We start from the raw sequence: 15,000 nt of genomic DNA, 5'->3' as shown, positions 1-15,000 counted from the left end.
AAGTTGTTTTTGGTGGGCTTTGCTGTATGGCCGCGCCCTTTGAGTGTGTCAAATGTCAAGCAGCTGTCCGTCAAGGCTCAGAGGTGCACTTAGATCACCTTGGGGCGGAGGTGATCAGCAGCAGCCTTTGTTATGCGCACTTAAAAAACATGGCACCACAACAAGTAACTTGTGTGCCAAGATCTTGAGTTGGCCCCACACACTTGTGGGCCATCGCTTCTCGGCCTTTTGGCTAAGATCAAGTGTAGTATCTGTTCTTATCAGTTTAATATCTGATATGTCCTCTATATGGGGATTAAATATTAAATGCATTTTTGAGCATTGGGAGGTGAAAACTGGGGCTTGCTCTCTTCACTCCTTGCATTGACCTGGCATTGCAGTGCCACCAGGAACGGTGCACCATTCTCTTTTTTCTGTGAAAACCAAAGCAAGGCTGGAACTAGAAGGACGTTAACGTGTGCCTGTGCCCGTGCCCGTGCGTCAACGTAATTGCAAGCCCATGTTTCTTGTAAGGAAGCAGCAGTGTAAAAGCTTACAGCACCTGGTATTCCCAGGCGGTCTCCCATCCAAGTACTAAACAGGCCCGACCCTGCTTAGCTTCCGAGATCAGACGAGATCGAGCGTGCTCAGGGTGGTATGGCCGTAAGCCCAGGGGCCGGGGACACAGACTCCTTTTATAGACTAGGCAAGGCCCCCTGCTCGTGGAGGAGCTCAAAAGTTAGCCTTTCGAACACACTAAACTTGAGCCTTTATCTCCACTACCTGCTACACTCTATTCCAGTATTAGGAAGCTACACCGAGATGGGTAAGCTGCTTTCCATCTCCAAGCTTCTCACATGCTTGCAGAGCGACATCCAAGGTTGAAACTAGAAGGACATTAACGTGTGCCCGTGCGTCAACGTAATTGCAAGCCCATGTTTCTTGTAAGGAAGCAGCAGTGTAAAAGCTTACAGCACCTGGTATTCCCAGGCGGTCTCCCATCCAAGTACTAACCAGGCCCGACCCTGCTTAGCTTCCGAGATCAGACGAGATCGGGCGTGCTCAGGGTGGTATGGCCGTAAGCCGGCGGGCTGGGGACACAGACTCCTTTTATAGACTAGGCAAGGCCCCCTGCTCGTGGAGGAGCTCAAAGGTCAGCCTTTCGAACGTTCAAGAGTTTAAGTTGTTTTTGGTGGGCTTTGCTGTATGGCCGCGCCCTTTGAGTGTGTCAAATGTCAAGCAGCTGTCCGTCAAGGCTCAGAGGTGCACTTAGATCACCTTGGGGCGGAGGTGATCAGCAGCAGCCTTTGTTATGCGCACTTAAAAAACATGGCACCACAACAAGTAACTTGTGTGCCAAGATCTTGAGTTGGCCCCACACACTTGTGGGCCATCGCTTCTCGGCCTTTTGGCTAAGATCAAGTGTAGTATCTGTTCTTATCAGGTTAATATCTGATATGTCCTCTATATGGGGATTAAATATTAAATGCATTTTTGAGCATTGGGAGGTGAAAACTGGGGCTTGCTCTCTTCACTCCTTGCATTGACCTGGCATTGCAGTGCCACCAGGAACGGTGCACCATTCTCTTTTTTCTGTGAAAACCAAAGCAAGGCTGGAACTAGAAGGACGTTAACGTGTGCCTGTGCCCGTGCCCGTGCGTCAACGTAATTGCAAGCCCATGTTTCTTGTAAGGAAGCAGCAGTGTAAAAGCTTACAGCACCTGGTATTCCCAGGCGGTCTCCCATCCAAGTACTAACCAGGCCCGACCCTGCTTAGCTTCCGAGATCAGACGAGATCGGGCGTGCTCAGGGTGGTATGGCCGTAAGCCAACGGGCTGGGGACACAGACTCCTTTTATAGACTAGGCAAGGCCCCCTGCTCGTGGAGGAGCTCAAAAGTCAGCCTTTCGAACACACTGCACTTGAGCCTTTATCTCCACTGCCTGCTACACTCTATTCCAGTATTAGGAAGCTACACCGAGATGGGTAAGCTGCTCCCCATCTCCAAGCTTCTCACGTGCTTGCAGAGCGACATCCAAGGCTGAAACTAGAAGGACGTTAACATGTGCCCGTGCGTCAACGTAATTGCAAGCCCATGTTTCTTGTAAGGAAGCAGCAGTGTAAAAGCTTACAGCACCTGGTATTCCCAGGCGGTCTCCCATCCAAGTACTAACCAGGCCCGACCCTGCATAGCTTCCGAGATCAGACGAGATCGGGCGTGCTCAGGGTGGTATGGCCGTAAGCCAACGGGCTGGGGACACAGACTCCTTTTATAGACTAGTCAAGGCCCCCTGCTCGTGGAGGAGCTCAAAAGTCAGCCTTTCGAACACACTGCACTTGAGCCTTTATCTCCACTACCTGCTACACTCTATTCCAGTATTAGGAAGCTACACCGAGATGGGTAAGCTGCTCCCCATCTCCAAGCTTCTCACGTGCTTGCAGAGCGACATCCAAGGCTGAAACTAGAAGGACGTTAACATGTGCCCGTGCGTCAACGTAATTGCAAGCCCATGTTTCTTGTAAGGAAGCAGCAGTGTAAAAGCTTACAGCACCTGGTATTCCCAGGCGGTCTCCCATCCAAGTACTAACCAGGCCCGACCCTGCATAGCTTCCGAGATCAGACGAGATCGGGCGTGCTCAGGGTGGTATGGCCGTAAGCCAACGGGCTGGGGACACAGACTCCTTTTATAGACTAGTCAAGGCCCCCTGCTCGTGGAGGAGCTCAAAAGTCAGCCTTTCGAACACACTGCACTTGAGCCTTTATCTCCACTACCTGCTACACTCTATTCCAGTATTAGGAAGCTACACCGAGATGGGTAAGCTGCTCCCCATCTCCAAGCTTCTCACGTGCTTGCAGAGCGACATCCAAGGCTGAAACTAGAAGGACGTTAACATGTGCCCGTGCGTCAACGTAATTGCAAGCCCATGTTTCTTGTAAGGAAGCAGCAGTGTAAAAGCTTACAGCACCTGGTATTCCCAGGCGGTCTCCCATCCAAGTACTAACCAGGCCCGACCCTGCTTAGCTTCCGAGATCAGACGAGATCGGGCGTGCTCAGGGTGGTATGGCCGTAAGCCAATGGGCTGGGGACACAGACTCCTTTTATAGACTAGGCAAGGCCCCCTGCTCGTGGAGGAGCTCAAAAGTCAGCCTTGCGAACACACTGCACTTGAGCCTTTATCTCCACTACCTGCTACACTATATTCCAGTATTAGGAATCTACATCGAGATGGGTAAGCTGCTGCCCATCTCCAAGCTTCTCACGTGCTTGCAGAGCGACATCCAAGGCTGAAACTAGAAGGACGTTAACGTGTGCCCGTGCGTCAACGTAATTGCAAGCCCATGTTTCTTGTAAGGAAGCAGCAGTGTAAAAGCTTACAGCACCTGGTATTCCCAGGCGGTCTCCCATCCAAGTACTAAACAGGCCCGACCCTGCTTAGCTTCCGAGATCAGACGAGATCGAGCGTGCTCAGGGTGGTATGGCCGTAAGCCCAGGGGCCGGGGACACAGACTCCTTTTATAGACTAGGCAAGGCCCCCTGCTCGTGGAGGAGCTCAAAAGTCAGCCTTTCGAACACACTAAACTTGAGCCTTTATCTCCACTACCTGCTACACTCTATTCCAGTATTAGGAAGCTACACCGAGATGGGTAAGCTGCTCCCCATCTCCAAGCTTCTCACATGCTTGCCGAGCGACATCCAAGGCTGAAACTAGAAGGACATTAACGTGTGCCCGTGCGTCAACGTAATTGCAAGCCCATGTTTCTTGTAAGGAAGCAGCAGTGTAAAAGCTTACAGCACCTGGTATTCCCAGGCGGTCTCCCATCCAAGTACTAACCAGGCCCGACCCTGCTTAGCTTCCGAGATCAGACGAGATCGGGCGTGCTCAGGGTGGTATGGCCGTAAGCCGGCGGGGTGGGGACACAGACTCCTTTTATAGACTAGGCAAGGCCCCCTGCTCGTGGAGGAGCTCAAAGGTCAGCCTTTCGAACGTTCAAGAGTTTAAGTTGTTTTTGGTGGGCTTTGCTGTATGGCCGCGCCCTTTGAGTGTGTCAAATGTCAAGCAGCTGTCCGTCAAGGCTCAGAGGTGCACTTAGATCACCTTGGGGCGGAGGTGATCAGCAGCAGCCTTTGTTATGTGCACTTAAAAAACATGGCACCACAACAAGTAACTTGTGTGCCAAGATCTTGAGTTGGCCCCAGACACTTGTGGGCCATCGCTTCTCGGCCTTTTGGCTAAGATCAAGTGTAGTATCTGTTCTTATCAGTTTAATATCTGATATGTCCTCTATATGGGGATTAAATATTAAATGCATTTTTGAGCATTGGGAGGTGAAAACTGGGGCTTGCTCTCTTCACTCCTTGCATTGACCTGGCATTGCAGTGCCACCAGGAACGGTGCACCATTCTCTTTTTTCTGTGAAAACCAAAGCAAGGCTGGAACTAGAAGGACGTTAACGTGTGCCTGTGCCCGTGCCCGTGCGTCAACGTAATTGCAAGCCCATGTTTCTTGTAAGGAAGCAGCAGTGTAAAAGCTTACAGCACCTGGTATTCCCAGGCGGTCTCCCATCCAAGTACTAACCAGGCCCGACCCTGCTTAGCTTCCGAGATCAGACGAGATCGGGCGTGCTCAGGGTGGTATGGCCGTAAGCCGGCGGGGTGGGGACAAAGACTCCTTTTATAGACTAGGCAAGGCCCCCTGCTCGTGGAGGAGCTCAAAGGTCAGCCTTTCGAACGTTCAAGAGTTTAAGTTGTTTTTGGTGGGCTTTGCTGTATGGCCGCGCCCTTTGAGTGTGTCAAATGTCAAGCAGCTGTCCGTCAAGGCTCAGAGGTGCACTTAGATCACCTTGGGGCGGAGGTGATCAGCAGCAGCCTTTGTTATGCGCACTTAAAAAACATGGCACCACAACAAGTAACTTGTGTGCCAAGATCTTGAGTTGGCCCCACACACTTGTGGGCCATCGCTTCTCGGCCTTTTGGCTAAGATCAAGTGTAGTATCTGTTCTTATCAGTTTAATATCTGATATGTCCTATATATGGGGATTAAATATTAAATGCATTTTTGAGCATTGGGAGGTGAAAACTGGGGCTTGCTCTCTTCACTCCTTGCATTGACCTGGCATTGCAGTGCCACCAGCAACGGTGCACCATTCTCTTTTTTCTGTGAAAACCAAAGCAAGGCTGGAACTAGAAGGACGTTAACGTGTGCCTGTGCCCGTGCCCGTGCATCAACGTAATTGCAAGCCCATGTTTCTTGTAAGGAAGCAGCAGTGTAAAAGCTTACAGCACCTGGTATTCCCAGGCGGTCACCCATCCAAGTACTAAACAGGCCCGACCCTGCTTAGCTTCCGAGATCAGACGAGATCGAGCGTGCTCAGGGTGGTATGGCCGTAAGCCCAGGGGCCGGGGACACAGACTCCTTTTATAGACTAGGCAAGGCCCCCTGCTCGTGGAGGAGCTCAAAAGTTAGCCTTTCGAACACACTAAACTTGAGCCTTTATCTCCACTACCTGCTACACTCTATTCCAGTATTAGGAAGCTACACCGAGATGGGTAAGCTGCTTTCCATCTCCAAGCTTCTCACATGCTTGCAGAGCGACATCCAAGGTTGAAACTAGAAGGACATTAACGTGTGCCCGTGCGTCAACGTAATTGCAAGCCCATGTTTCTTGTAAGGAAGCAGCAGTGTAAAAGCTTACAGCACCTGGTATTCCCAGGCGGTCTCCCATCCAAGTACTAACCAGGCCCGACCCTGCTTAGCTTCCGAGATCAGACGAGATCGGGCGTGCTCAGGGTGGTATGGCCGTAAGCCGGCGGGCTGGGGACACAGACTCCTTTTATAGACTAGGCAAGGCCCCCTGCTCGTGGAGGAGCTCAAAAGTCAGCCTTTCGAACACACTGCACTTGAGCCTTTATCTCCACTACCTGCTACACTATATTCCAGTATTAGGAAGCTACATCGAGATGGGTAAGCTGCTGCCCATCTCCAAGCTTCTCACGTGCTTGCAGAGCGACATCCAAGGCTGAAACTAGAAGGACGTTAACGTGTGCCCGTGCGTCAACGTAATTGCAAGCCCATGTTTCTTGTAAGGAAGCAGCAGTGTAAAAGCTTACAGCACCTGGTATTCCCAGGCGGTCTCCCATCCAAGTACTAACCAGGCCCGACCCTGCTTAGCTTCCGAGATCAGACGAGATCGGGCGTGCTCAGGGTGGTATGGCCGTAAGCCGACGGGCTGGGGACACAGACTCCTTTTATAGACTAGGCAAGGCCCCCTGCTCGTGGAGGAGCTCAAAAGTCAGCCTTTCGAACACACTGCACTTGAGCCTTTATCTCCACTACCTGCTACACTATATTCCAGTATTAGGAAGCTACATCGAGATGGGTAAGCTGCTGCCCATCTCCAAGCTTCTCACGTGCTTGCAGAGCGACATCCAAGGCTGAAACTAGAAGGACGTTAACGTGTGCCCGTGCGTCAACGTAATTGCAAGCCCATGTTTCTTGTAAGGAAGCAGCAGTGTAAAAGCTTACAGCACCTGGTATTCCCAGGCGGTCTCCCATCCAAGTACTAAACAGGCCCGACCCTGCTTAGCTTCCGAGATCAGACGAGATCGAGCGTGCTCAGGGTGGTATGGCCGTAAGCCCAGGGGCCGGGGACACAGACTCCTTTTATAGACTAGGCAAGGCCCCCTGCTTGTGGAGGAGCTCAAAAGTTAGCCTTTCGAACACACTAAACTTGAGCCTTTATCTCCACTACCTGCTACACTCTTTTCCAGTATTAGGAAGCTACACCGAGATGGGTAAGCTGCTTCCCATCTCCAAGCTTCTCACATGCTTGCAGAGCGACATCCAAGGCTGAAACTAGAAGGACATTAACGTGTGCCCGTGCGTCAACGTAATTGCAAGCCTATGTTTCTTGTAAGGAAGCAGCAGTGTAAAAGCTTACAGCACCTGGTATTCCCAGGCGGTCTCTATCCAAGTACTAACCAGGCCCGACCCTGCTTAGCTTCCGAGATCAGACGAGATCGGGCGTGCTCAGGGTGGTATGGCCGTAAGCCGGCGGGCTGGGGACACAGACTCCTTTTATAGACTAGGCAAGGCCCCCTGCTCGTGGAGGAGCTCAAAGGTCAGCCTTTCGAACGTTCAAGAGTTTAAGTTGTTTTTGGTGGGCTTTGCTGTATGGCCACGCCCTTTGAGTGTGTCAAATGTCAAGCAGCTGTCCGTCAAGGCTCAGAGGTGCACTTAGATCACCTTGGGGCGGAGGTGATCAGCAGCAGCCTTTGTTATGCGCACTTAAAAAACATGGCACCACAACAAGTAACTTGTGTGCCAAGATCTTGAGTTGGCCCCACACACTTGTGGGCCATCGCTTCTCGGCCTCTTGGCTAAGATCAAGTGTAGTATCTGTTCTTATCAGTTTAATATCTGATATGTCCTCTATATGGGGATTAAATATTAAATGCATTTTTGAGCATTGGGAGGTGAAAACTGGGGCTTGCTCTCTTCACTCCTTGCATTGACCTGGCATTGCAGTGCCACCAGGAACGGTGCACCATTCTCTTTTTTCTGTGAAAACCAAAGCAAGGCTGGAACTAGAAGGACGTTAACGTGTGCCTGTGCCCGTGCCCGTGCGTCAACGTAATTGCAAGCCCATGTTTCTTGTAAGGAAGCAGCAGTGTAAAAGCTTACAGCACCTGGTATTCCCAGGCGGTCTCCCATCCAAGTACTAAACAGGCCCGACCCTGCTTAGCTTCCGAGATCAGACGAGATCGAGCGTGCTCAGGGTGGTATGGCCGTAAGCCCAGGGGGCCGGGGACACAGACTCCTTTTATAGACTAGGCAAGGCCCCCTGCTCGTGGAGGAGCTCAAAAGTTAGCCTTTCGAACACACTAAACTTGAGCCTTTATCTCCACTACCTGCTACACTCTATTCCAGTATTAGGAAGCTACATCGAGATGGGTAAGCTGCTGCCCATCTCCAAGCTTCTCACGTGCTTGCAGAGCGACATCCAAGGCTGAAACTAGAAGGACGTTAACGTGTGCCCGTGCGTCAACGTAATTGCAAGCCCATGTTTCTTGTAAGGAAGCAGCAGTGTAAAAGCTTACAGCACCTGGTATTCCCAGGCGGTCTCCCATCCAAGTACTAACCAGGCCCGACCCTGCTTAGCTTCCGAGATCAGACGAGATCGGGCGTGCTCAGGGTGGTATGGCCGTAAGCCGACGGGCTGGGGACACAGACTCCTTTTATAGACTAGGCAAGGCCCCCTGCTCGTGGAGGAGCTCAAAGGTCAGCCTTTCGAACGTTCAAGAGTTTAAGTTGTTTTTGGTGGGCTTTGCTGTATGGCCGCGCCCTTTGAGTGTGTCAAATGTCAAGCAGCTGTCCGTCAAGGCTCAGAGGTGCACTTAGATCACCTTGGGGCGTAGGTGATCAGCAGCAGCCTTTGTTATGCGCACTTAAAAAACATGGCACCACAACAAGTAACTTGTGTGCCAAGATCTTGAGTTGGCCCCACACACTTGTGGGCCATCGCTTCTCGGCCTTTTGGCTAAGATCAAGTGTAGTATCTGTTCTTATCAGTTTAATATCTGATATGTCCTCTATATGGGGATTAAATATTAAATGCATTTTTGAGCATTGGGAGGTGAAAACTGGGGCTTGCTCTCTTCACTCCTTGCATTGACCTGGCATTGCAGTGCCACCAGGAACGGTGCACCATTCTCTTTTTTCTGTGAAAACCAAAGCAAGGCTGGAACTAGAAGGACGTTAACGTGTGCCTGTGCCCGTGCCCGTGCGTCAACGTAATTGCAAGCCCATGTTTCTTGTAAGGAAGCAGCAGTGTAAAAGCTTACAGCACCTGGTATTCCCAGGCGGTCTCCCATCCAAGTACTAACCAGGCCCGACCCTGCTTAGCTTCCGAGATCAGACGAGATCGGGCGTGCTCAGGGTGGTATGGCCGTAAGCCAACGGGCTGGGGACACAGACTCCTTTTATAGACTAGGCAAGGCCCCCTGCTCGTGGAGGAGCTCAAAAGTCAGCCTTTCGAACACACTGCACTTGAGCCTTTATCTCCACTACCTGCTACACTCTATTCCAGTATTAGGAAGCTACACCGAGATGGGTAAGCTGCTCCCCATCTCCAAGCTTCTCACGTGCTTGCAGAGCGACATCCAAGGCTGAAACTAGAAGGACGTTAACATGTGCCCGTGCGTCAACGTAATTGCAAGCCCATGTTTCTTGTAAGGAAGCAGCAGTGTAAAAGCTTACAGCACCTGGTATTCCCAGGCGGTCTCCCATCCAAGTACTAACCAGGCCCGACCCTGTTTAGCTTCCGAGATCAGACGAGATCGGGCATGCTCAGGGTGGTATGGCCGTAAGCCAATGGGCTGGGGACACAGACTCCTTTTATAGACTAGGCAAGGCCCCCTGCTCGTGGAGGAGCTCAAAAGTCAGCCTTGCGAACACACTGCACTTGAGCCTTTATCTCCACTACCTGCTACACTATATTCCAGTATTAGGAAGCTACATCGAGATGGGTTAGCTGCTGCCCATCTCCAAGCTTCTCACGTGCTTGCAGAGCGACATCCAAGGCTGAAACTAGAAGGACGTTAACGTGTGCCCGTGCGTCAACGTAATTGCAAGCCCATGTTTCTTGTAAGGAAGCAGCAGTGTAAAAGCTTACAGCACCTGGTATTCCCAGGCGGTCTCCCATCCAAGTACTAAACAGGCCCGACCCTGCTTAGCTTCCGAGATCAGACGAGATCGAGCGTGCTCAGGGTGGTATGGCCGTAAGCCCAGGGGTCGGGGACACAGACTCCTTTTATAGACTAGGCAAGGCCCCCTGCTCGTGGAGGAGCTCAAAAGTCAGCCTTTCGAACACACTGCACTTGAGCCTTTATCTCCACTACCTGCTACACTATATTCCAGTATTAGGAAGCTACATCGAGATGGGTAAGCTGCTGCCCATCTCCAAGCTTCTCACGTGCTTGCAGAGCGACATCCAAGGCTGAAACTAGAAGGACGTTAACGTGTGCCCGTGCGTCAACGTAATTGCAAGCCCATGTTTCTTGTAAGGAAGCAGCAGTGTAAAAGCTTACAGCACCTGGTATTCCCAGGCGGTCTCCCATCCAAGTACTAACCAGGCCCGACCCTGCTTAGCTTCCGAGATCAGACGAGATCGGGCGTGCTCAGGGTGGTATGGCCGTAAGCCGACGGGCTGGGGACACAGACTCCTTTTATAGACTAGGCAAGGCCCCCTGCTCGTGGAGGAGCTCAAAGGTCAGCCTTTCGAACGTTCAAGAGTTTAAGTTGTTTTTGGTGGGCTTTGCTGTATGGCCGCGCCCTTTGAGTGTGTCAAATGTCAAGCAGCTGTCCGTCAAGGCTCAGAGGTGCACTTAGATCACCTTGGGGCGGAGGTGATCAGCAGCAGCCTTTGTTATGCGCACTTAAAAAACATGGCACCACAACAAGTAACTTGTGTGCCAAGATCTTGAGTTGGCCCCACACACTTGTGGGCCATCGCTTCTCGGCCTTTTGGCTAAGATCAAGTGTAGTATCTGTTCTTATCAGTTTAATATCTGATATGTCCTCTATATGGGGATTAAATATTAAATGCATTTTTGAGCATTGGGAGGTGAAAACTGGGGCTTGCTCTCTTCACTCCTTGCATTGACCTGGCATTGCAGTGCCACCAGGAACGGTGCACCATTCTCTTTTTTCTGTGAAAACCAAAGCAAGGCTGGAACTAGAAGGACGTTAACGTGTGCCTGTGCCCGTGCCCGTGCGTCAACGTAATTGCAAGCCCATGTTTCTTGTAAGGAAGCAGCAGTGTAAAAGCTTACAGCACCTGGTATTCCCAGGCGGTCTCCCATCCAAGTACTAACCAGGCCCGACCCTGCTTAGCTTCCGAGATCAGACGAGATCGGGCGTGCTCAGGGTGGTATGGCCGTAAGCCGACGGGCTGGGGACACAGACTCCTTTTATAGACTAGGCAAGGCCCCCTGCTCGTGGAGGAGCTCAAAAGTCAGCCTTTCGAACACACTGCACTTGAGCCTTTATCTCCACTACCTGCTACACTATATTCCAGTATTAGGAAGCTACATCGAGATGGGTAAGCTGCTGCCCATCTCCAAGCTTCTCACGTGCTTGCAGAGCGACATCCAAGGCTGAAACTAGAAGGACGTTAACGTGTGCCCGTGCGTCAACGTAATTGCAAGCCCATGTTTCTTGTAAGGAAGCAGCAGTGTAAAAGCTTACAGCACCTGGTATTCCCAGGCGGTCTCCCATCCAAGTACTAAACAGGCCCGACCCTGCTTAGCTTCCGAGATCAGACGAGATCGAGCATGCTCAGGGTGGTATGGCCGTAAGCCCAGGGGCCGGGGACACAGACTCCTTTTATAGACTAGGCAAGGCCCCCTGCTCGTGGAGGAGCTCAAAAGTTAGCCTTTCGAACACACTAAACTTGAGCCTTTATCTCCACTACCTGCTACACTCTATTCCAGTATTAGGAAGCTACATCGAGATGGGTAAGCTGCTGCCCATCTCCAAGCTTCTCACGTGCTTGCAGAGCGACATCCAAGGCTGAAACTAGAAGGACGTTAACGTGTGCCCGTGCGTCAACGTAATTGCAAGCCCATGTTTCTTGTAAGGAAGCAGCAGTGTAAAAGCTTACAGCACCTGGTATTCCCAGGCGGTCTCCCATCCAAGTACTAACCAGGCCCGACCCTGCTTAGCTTCCGAGATCAGACGAGATCGGGCGTGCTCAGGGTGGTATGGCCGTAAGCCGACGGGCTGGGGACACAGACTCCTTTTATAGACTAGGCAAGGCCCCCTGCTCGTGGAGGAGCTCAAAGGTCAGCCTTTCGAACGTTCAAGAGTTTAAGTTGTTTTTGGTGGGCTTTGCTGTATGGCCGCGCCCTTTGAGTGTGTCAAATGTCAAGCAGCTGTCCGTCAAGGCTCAGAGGTGCACTTAGATCACCTTGGGGCGGAGGTGATCAGCAGCAGCCTTTGTTATGCGCACTTAAAAAACATGGCACCACAACAAGTAACTTGTGTGCCAAGATCTTGAGTTGGCCCCACACACTTGTGGGCCATCGCTTCTCGGCCTTTTGGCTAAGATCAAGTGTAGTATCTGTTCTTATCAGTTTAATATCTGATATGTCCTCTATATGGGGATTAAATATTAAATGCATTTTTGAGCATTGGGAGGTGAAAACTGGGGCTTGCTCTCTTCACTCCTTGCATTGACCTGGCATTGCAGTGCCACCAGGAACGGTGCACCATTCTCTTTTTTCTGTGAAAACCAAAGCAAGGCTGGAACTAGAAGGACGTTAACGTGTGCCTGTGCCCGTGCCCGTGCGTCAACGTAATTGCAAGCCCATGTTTCTTGTAAGGAAGCAGCAGTGTAAAAGCTTACAGCACCTGGTATTCCCAGGCGGTCTCCCATCCAAGTACTAACCAGGCCCGACCCTGCTTAGCTTCCGAGATCAGACGAGATCGGGCATGCTCAGGGTGGTATGGCCGTAAGCCGACGGGCTGGGGACACAGACTCCTTTTATAGACTAGGCAAGGCCCCCTGCTCGTGGAGGAGCTCAAAAGTCAGCCTTTCGAACACACTGCACTTGAGCCTTTATCTCCACTACCTGCTACACTATATTCCAGTATTAGGAAGCTACATCGAGATGGGTAAGCTGCTGCCCATCTCCAAGCTTCTCACGTGCTTGCAGAGCGACATCCAAGGCTGAAACTAGAAGGACGTTAACGTGTGCCCGTGCGTCAACGTAATTGCAAGCCCATGTTTCTTGTAAGGAAGCAGCAGTGTAAAAGCTTACAGCACCTGGTATTCCCAGGCGGTCTCCCATCCAAGTACTAACCAGGCCCGACCCTGCTTAGCTTCCGAGATCAGACGAGATCGGGCGTGCTCAGGGTGGTATGGCCGTTAGCCGGCGGGCTGGGGACACAGACTCCTTTTATAGACTAGGCAAGGCCCCCTGCTCGTGGAGGAGCTCAAAGGTCAGCCTTTCGAACGTTCAAGAGTTTAAGTTGTTTTTGGTGGGCTTTGCTGTATGGCCGCGCCCTTTGAGTGTGTCAAATGTCAAGCAGCTGTCCGTCAAGGCTCAGAGGTGCACTTAGATCACCTTGGGGCGGAGGTGATCAGCAGCAGCCTTTGTTATGCGCACTTAAAAAACATGGCACCACAACAAGTAACTTGTGTGCCAAGATCTTGAGTTGGCCCCACACACTTGTGGGCCATCGCTTCTCGGCCTTTTGGCTAAGATCAAGTGTAGTATCTGTTCTTATCAGTTTAATATCTGATATGTCCTCTATATGGGGATTAAATATTAAATGCATTTTTGAGCATTGGGAGGTGAAAACTGGGGCTTGCTCTCTTCACTCCTTGCATTGACCTGGCATTGCAGTGCCACCAGGAACGGTGCACCATTCTCTTTTTTCTGTGAAAACCAAAGCAAGGCTGGAACTAGAAGGACGTTAACGTGTGCCTGTGCCCGTGCCCGTGCGTCAACGTAATTGCAAGCCCATGTTTCTTGTAAGGAAGCAGCAGTGTAAAAGCTTACAGCACCTGGTATTCCCAGGCGGTCTCCCATCCAAGTACTAAACAGGCCCGACCCTGCTTAGCTTCCGAGATCAGACGAGATCGAGCGTGCTCAGGGTGGTATGGCCGTAAGCCCAGGGGCCGGGGACACAGACTCCTTTTATAGACTAGGCAAGGCCCCCTGCTCGTGGAGGAGCTCAAAAGTCAGCCTTTCGAACACACTAAACTTGAGCCTTTATCTCCACTACCTGCTACACTCTATTCCAGTATTAGGAAGCTACACCGAGATGGGTAAGCTGCTCCCCATCTCCAAGCTTCTCACATGCTTGCCGAGCGACATCCAAGGCTGAAACTAGAAGGACATTAACGTGTGCCCGTGCGTCAACGTAATTGCAAGCCCATGTTTCTTGTAAGGAAGCAGCAGTGTAAAAGCTTACAGCACCTGGTATTCCCAGGCGGTCTCCCATCCAAGTACTAACCAGGCCCGACCCTGCTTAGCTTCCGAGATCAGACGAGATCGGGCGTGCTCAGGGTGGTATGGCCGTAAGCCGGCGGGGTGGGGACACAGACTCCTTTTATAGACTAGGCAAGGCCCCCTGCTCGTGGAGGAGCTCAAAGGTCAGCCTTTCGAACGTTCAAGAGTTTAAGTTGTTTTTGGTGGGCTTTGCTGTATGGCCGCGCCCTTTGAGTGTGTCAAATGTCAAGCAGCTGTCCGTCAAGGCTCAGAGGTGCACTTAGATCACCTTGGGGCGGAGGTGATCAGCAGCAGCCTTTGTTATGCGCACTTAAAAAACATGGCACCACAACAAGTAACTTGTGTGCCAAGATCTTGAGTTGGCCCCACACACTTGTGGGCCATCGCTTCTCGGCCTTTTGGCTAAGATCAAGTGTAGTATCTGTTCTTATCAGTTTAATATCTGATATGTCCTCTATATGGGGATTAAATATTAAATGCATTTTTGAGCATTGGGAGGTGAAAACTGGGGCTTGCTCTCTTCACTCCTTGCATTGACCTGGCATTGCAGTGCCACCAGGAACGGTGCACCATTCTCTTTTTTCTGTGAAAACCAAAGCAAGGCTGGAACTAGAAGGACGTTAACGTGTGCCTGTGCCCGTGCCCGTGCGTCAACGTAATTGCAAGCCCATGTTTCTTGTAAGGAAGCAGCAGTGTAAAAGCTTACAGCACCTGGTATTCCCAGGCGGTCTCCCATCCAAGTACTAACCAGGCCCGACCCTGCTTAGCTTCCGAGATCAGACGAGATCGGGCGTGCTCAGGGTGGTATGGCCGTAAGCCGACGGGCTGGGGACACAGACTCCTTTTATAGACTAGGCAAGGCCCCCTGCTCGTGGAGGAGCTCAAAGGTCAGCCTTTCGAACACACTGCACTTGAGCCTTTATCTCCACTACCTGCTACACTATATTCCAGTATTAGGAAGCTACATCGAGATGGGTAAGCTGCTGCCCATCTCCAAGCTTCTC

The 15,000-nt window shown here is 51.4% G+C and overlaps 38 non-coding genes across 38 annotated transcripts; 10 read left to right on the top strand and 28 right to left on the bottom strand.

Annotated features, from left to right (window-relative positions):
• Positions 1-212: 212 nt before the first annotated feature.
• Positions 213-405, top strand: LOC131441970 (U2 spliceosomal RNA). The gene has a single exon (XR_009232559.1). It is a non-coding gene; the product is annotated as a U2 spliceosomal RNA (small nuclear RNA).
• Positions 406-529: 124 nt separating this feature from the next.
• LOC131477759 (5S ribosomal RNA) lies at positions 530-648 on the bottom strand. Its single transcript, XR_009244080.1, has one exon. It is a non-coding gene; the product is annotated as a 5S ribosomal RNA (ribosomal RNA).
• Positions 649-944: 296 nt separating this feature from the next.
• LOC131476516 (5S ribosomal RNA) lies at positions 945-1,063 on the bottom strand. The gene has a single exon (XR_009242883.1). It is a non-coding gene; the product is annotated as a 5S ribosomal RNA (ribosomal RNA).
• Positions 1,064-1,371: 308 nt separating this feature from the next.
• Positions 1,372-1,564, top strand: LOC131442499 (U2 spliceosomal RNA). The gene has a single exon (XR_009233072.1). It is a non-coding gene; the product is annotated as a U2 spliceosomal RNA (small nuclear RNA).
• Positions 1,565-1,688: 124 nt separating this feature from the next.
• Positions 1,689-1,807, bottom strand: LOC131476515 (5S ribosomal RNA). The gene has a single exon (XR_009242882.1). It is a non-coding gene; the product is annotated as a 5S ribosomal RNA (ribosomal RNA).
• A 296-nt stretch (positions 1,808-2,103) lies between these two features.
• LOC131477845 (5S ribosomal RNA) lies at positions 2,104-2,222 on the bottom strand. The gene has a single exon (XR_009244165.1). It is a non-coding gene; the product is annotated as a 5S ribosomal RNA (ribosomal RNA).
• A 296-nt stretch (positions 2,223-2,518) lies between these two features.
• On the bottom strand, positions 2,519-2,637 carry LOC131477843 (5S ribosomal RNA). Its single transcript, XR_009244163.1, has one exon. It is a non-coding gene; the product is annotated as a 5S ribosomal RNA (ribosomal RNA).
• A 296-nt stretch (positions 2,638-2,933) lies between these two features.
• On the bottom strand, positions 2,934-3,052 carry LOC131476514 (5S ribosomal RNA). The gene has a single exon (XR_009242881.1). It is a non-coding gene; the product is annotated as a 5S ribosomal RNA (ribosomal RNA).
• A 296-nt stretch (positions 3,053-3,348) lies between these two features.
• On the bottom strand, positions 3,349-3,467 carry LOC131477758 (5S ribosomal RNA). The gene has a single exon (XR_009244079.1). It is a non-coding gene; the product is annotated as a 5S ribosomal RNA (ribosomal RNA).
• Positions 3,468-3,763: 296 nt separating this feature from the next.
• Positions 3,764-3,882, bottom strand: LOC131476513 (5S ribosomal RNA). The gene has a single exon (XR_009242880.1). It is a non-coding gene; the product is annotated as a 5S ribosomal RNA (ribosomal RNA).
• Positions 3,883-4,190: 308 nt separating this feature from the next.
• Positions 4,191-4,383, top strand: LOC131441969 (U2 spliceosomal RNA). Its single transcript, XR_009232558.1, has one exon. It is a non-coding gene; the product is annotated as a U2 spliceosomal RNA (small nuclear RNA).
• Positions 4,384-4,507: 124 nt separating this feature from the next.
• LOC131476512 (5S ribosomal RNA) lies at positions 4,508-4,626 on the bottom strand. Its single transcript, XR_009242879.1, has one exon. It is a non-coding gene; the product is annotated as a 5S ribosomal RNA (ribosomal RNA).
• A 308-nt stretch (positions 4,627-4,934) lies between these two features.
• Positions 4,935-5,127, top strand: LOC131442782 (U2 spliceosomal RNA). The gene has a single exon (XR_009233344.1). It is a non-coding gene; the product is annotated as a U2 spliceosomal RNA (small nuclear RNA).
• A 124-nt stretch (positions 5,128-5,251) lies between these two features.
• Positions 5,252-5,370, bottom strand: LOC131477533 (5S ribosomal RNA). The gene has a single exon (XR_009243867.1). It is a non-coding gene; the product is annotated as a 5S ribosomal RNA (ribosomal RNA).
• Positions 5,371-5,666: 296 nt separating this feature from the next.
• LOC131476511 (5S ribosomal RNA) lies at positions 5,667-5,785 on the bottom strand. The gene has a single exon (XR_009242878.1). It is a non-coding gene; the product is annotated as a 5S ribosomal RNA (ribosomal RNA).
• Positions 5,786-6,081: 296 nt separating this feature from the next.
• On the bottom strand, positions 6,082-6,200 carry LOC131476509 (5S ribosomal RNA). The gene has a single exon (XR_009242876.1). It is a non-coding gene; the product is annotated as a 5S ribosomal RNA (ribosomal RNA).
• A 296-nt stretch (positions 6,201-6,496) lies between these two features.
• Positions 6,497-6,615, bottom strand: LOC131477757 (5S ribosomal RNA). Its single transcript, XR_009244078.1, has one exon. It is a non-coding gene; the product is annotated as a 5S ribosomal RNA (ribosomal RNA).
• A 296-nt stretch (positions 6,616-6,911) lies between these two features.
• Positions 6,912-7,029, bottom strand: LOC131441340 (5S ribosomal RNA). Its single transcript, XR_009232007.1, has one exon. It is a non-coding gene; the product is annotated as a 5S ribosomal RNA (ribosomal RNA).
• A 308-nt stretch (positions 7,030-7,337) lies between these two features.
• LOC131442470 (U2 spliceosomal RNA) lies at positions 7,338-7,530 on the top strand. Its single transcript, XR_009233043.1, has one exon. It is a non-coding gene; the product is annotated as a U2 spliceosomal RNA (small nuclear RNA).
• Positions 7,531-7,654: 124 nt separating this feature from the next.
• LOC131477756 (5S ribosomal RNA) lies at positions 7,655-7,773 on the bottom strand. Its single transcript, XR_009244077.1, has one exon. It is a non-coding gene; the product is annotated as a 5S ribosomal RNA (ribosomal RNA).
• A 297-nt stretch (positions 7,774-8,070) lies between these two features.
• LOC131476508 (5S ribosomal RNA) lies at positions 8,071-8,189 on the bottom strand. The gene has a single exon (XR_009242875.1). It is a non-coding gene; the product is annotated as a 5S ribosomal RNA (ribosomal RNA).
• A 308-nt stretch (positions 8,190-8,497) lies between these two features.
• Positions 8,498-8,690, top strand: LOC131441968 (U2 spliceosomal RNA). The gene has a single exon (XR_009232557.1). It is a non-coding gene; the product is annotated as a U2 spliceosomal RNA (small nuclear RNA).
• Positions 8,691-8,814: 124 nt separating this feature from the next.
• On the bottom strand, positions 8,815-8,933 carry LOC131476507 (5S ribosomal RNA). Its single transcript, XR_009242874.1, has one exon. It is a non-coding gene; the product is annotated as a 5S ribosomal RNA (ribosomal RNA).
• Positions 8,934-9,229: 296 nt separating this feature from the next.
• Positions 9,230-9,348, bottom strand: LOC131477528 (5S ribosomal RNA). The gene has a single exon (XR_009243862.1). It is a non-coding gene; the product is annotated as a 5S ribosomal RNA (ribosomal RNA).
• A 296-nt stretch (positions 9,349-9,644) lies between these two features.
• Positions 9,645-9,763, bottom strand: LOC131477755 (5S ribosomal RNA). The gene has a single exon (XR_009244076.1). It is a non-coding gene; the product is annotated as a 5S ribosomal RNA (ribosomal RNA).
• Positions 9,764-10,059: 296 nt separating this feature from the next.
• On the bottom strand, positions 10,060-10,178 carry LOC131476506 (5S ribosomal RNA). The gene has a single exon (XR_009242873.1). It is a non-coding gene; the product is annotated as a 5S ribosomal RNA (ribosomal RNA).
• A 308-nt stretch (positions 10,179-10,486) lies between these two features.
• On the top strand, positions 10,487-10,679 carry LOC131441967 (U2 spliceosomal RNA). Its single transcript, XR_009232556.1, has one exon. It is a non-coding gene; the product is annotated as a U2 spliceosomal RNA (small nuclear RNA).
• A 124-nt stretch (positions 10,680-10,803) lies between these two features.
• On the bottom strand, positions 10,804-10,922 carry LOC131476505 (5S ribosomal RNA). Its single transcript, XR_009242872.1, has one exon. It is a non-coding gene; the product is annotated as a 5S ribosomal RNA (ribosomal RNA).
• A 296-nt stretch (positions 10,923-11,218) lies between these two features.
• Positions 11,219-11,337, bottom strand: LOC131440969 (5S ribosomal RNA). The gene has a single exon (XR_009231649.1). It is a non-coding gene; the product is annotated as a 5S ribosomal RNA (ribosomal RNA).
• A 296-nt stretch (positions 11,338-11,633) lies between these two features.
• LOC131476504 (5S ribosomal RNA) lies at positions 11,634-11,752 on the bottom strand. Its single transcript, XR_009242871.1, has one exon. It is a non-coding gene; the product is annotated as a 5S ribosomal RNA (ribosomal RNA).
• Positions 11,753-12,060: 308 nt separating this feature from the next.
• Positions 12,061-12,253, top strand: LOC131441966 (U2 spliceosomal RNA). Its single transcript, XR_009232555.1, has one exon. It is a non-coding gene; the product is annotated as a U2 spliceosomal RNA (small nuclear RNA).
• A 124-nt stretch (positions 12,254-12,377) lies between these two features.
• LOC131477228 (5S ribosomal RNA) lies at positions 12,378-12,496 on the bottom strand. The gene has a single exon (XR_009243578.1). It is a non-coding gene; the product is annotated as a 5S ribosomal RNA (ribosomal RNA).
• A 296-nt stretch (positions 12,497-12,792) lies between these two features.
• On the bottom strand, positions 12,793-12,911 carry LOC131477315 (5S ribosomal RNA). Its single transcript, XR_009243659.1, has one exon. It is a non-coding gene; the product is annotated as a 5S ribosomal RNA (ribosomal RNA).
• Positions 12,912-13,219: 308 nt separating this feature from the next.
• LOC131441965 (U2 spliceosomal RNA) lies at positions 13,220-13,412 on the top strand. The gene has a single exon (XR_009232554.1). It is a non-coding gene; the product is annotated as a U2 spliceosomal RNA (small nuclear RNA).
• Positions 13,413-13,536: 124 nt separating this feature from the next.
• On the bottom strand, positions 13,537-13,655 carry LOC131477752 (5S ribosomal RNA). Its single transcript, XR_009244074.1, has one exon. It is a non-coding gene; the product is annotated as a 5S ribosomal RNA (ribosomal RNA).
• Positions 13,656-13,951: 296 nt separating this feature from the next.
• Positions 13,952-14,070, bottom strand: LOC131476503 (5S ribosomal RNA). The gene has a single exon (XR_009242870.1). It is a non-coding gene; the product is annotated as a 5S ribosomal RNA (ribosomal RNA).
• A 308-nt stretch (positions 14,071-14,378) lies between these two features.
• LOC131441964 (U2 spliceosomal RNA) lies at positions 14,379-14,571 on the top strand. Its single transcript, XR_009232553.1, has one exon. It is a non-coding gene; the product is annotated as a U2 spliceosomal RNA (small nuclear RNA).
• Positions 14,572-14,695: 124 nt separating this feature from the next.
• Positions 14,696-14,814, bottom strand: LOC131476501 (5S ribosomal RNA). Its single transcript, XR_009242869.1, has one exon. It is a non-coding gene; the product is annotated as a 5S ribosomal RNA (ribosomal RNA).
• Positions 14,815-15,000: the final 186 nt, after the last annotated feature.

Source organism: Solea solea, chromosome 16 (genome assembly GCF_958295425.1).
Source record: "Solea solea chromosome 16, fSolSol10.1, whole genome shotgun sequence".
NCBI lineage: Eukaryota > Metazoa > Chordata > Actinopteri > Pleuronectiformes > Soleidae > Solea > Solea solea.
This window is presented reverse-complemented; position numbering and strand designations above follow the sequence as displayed.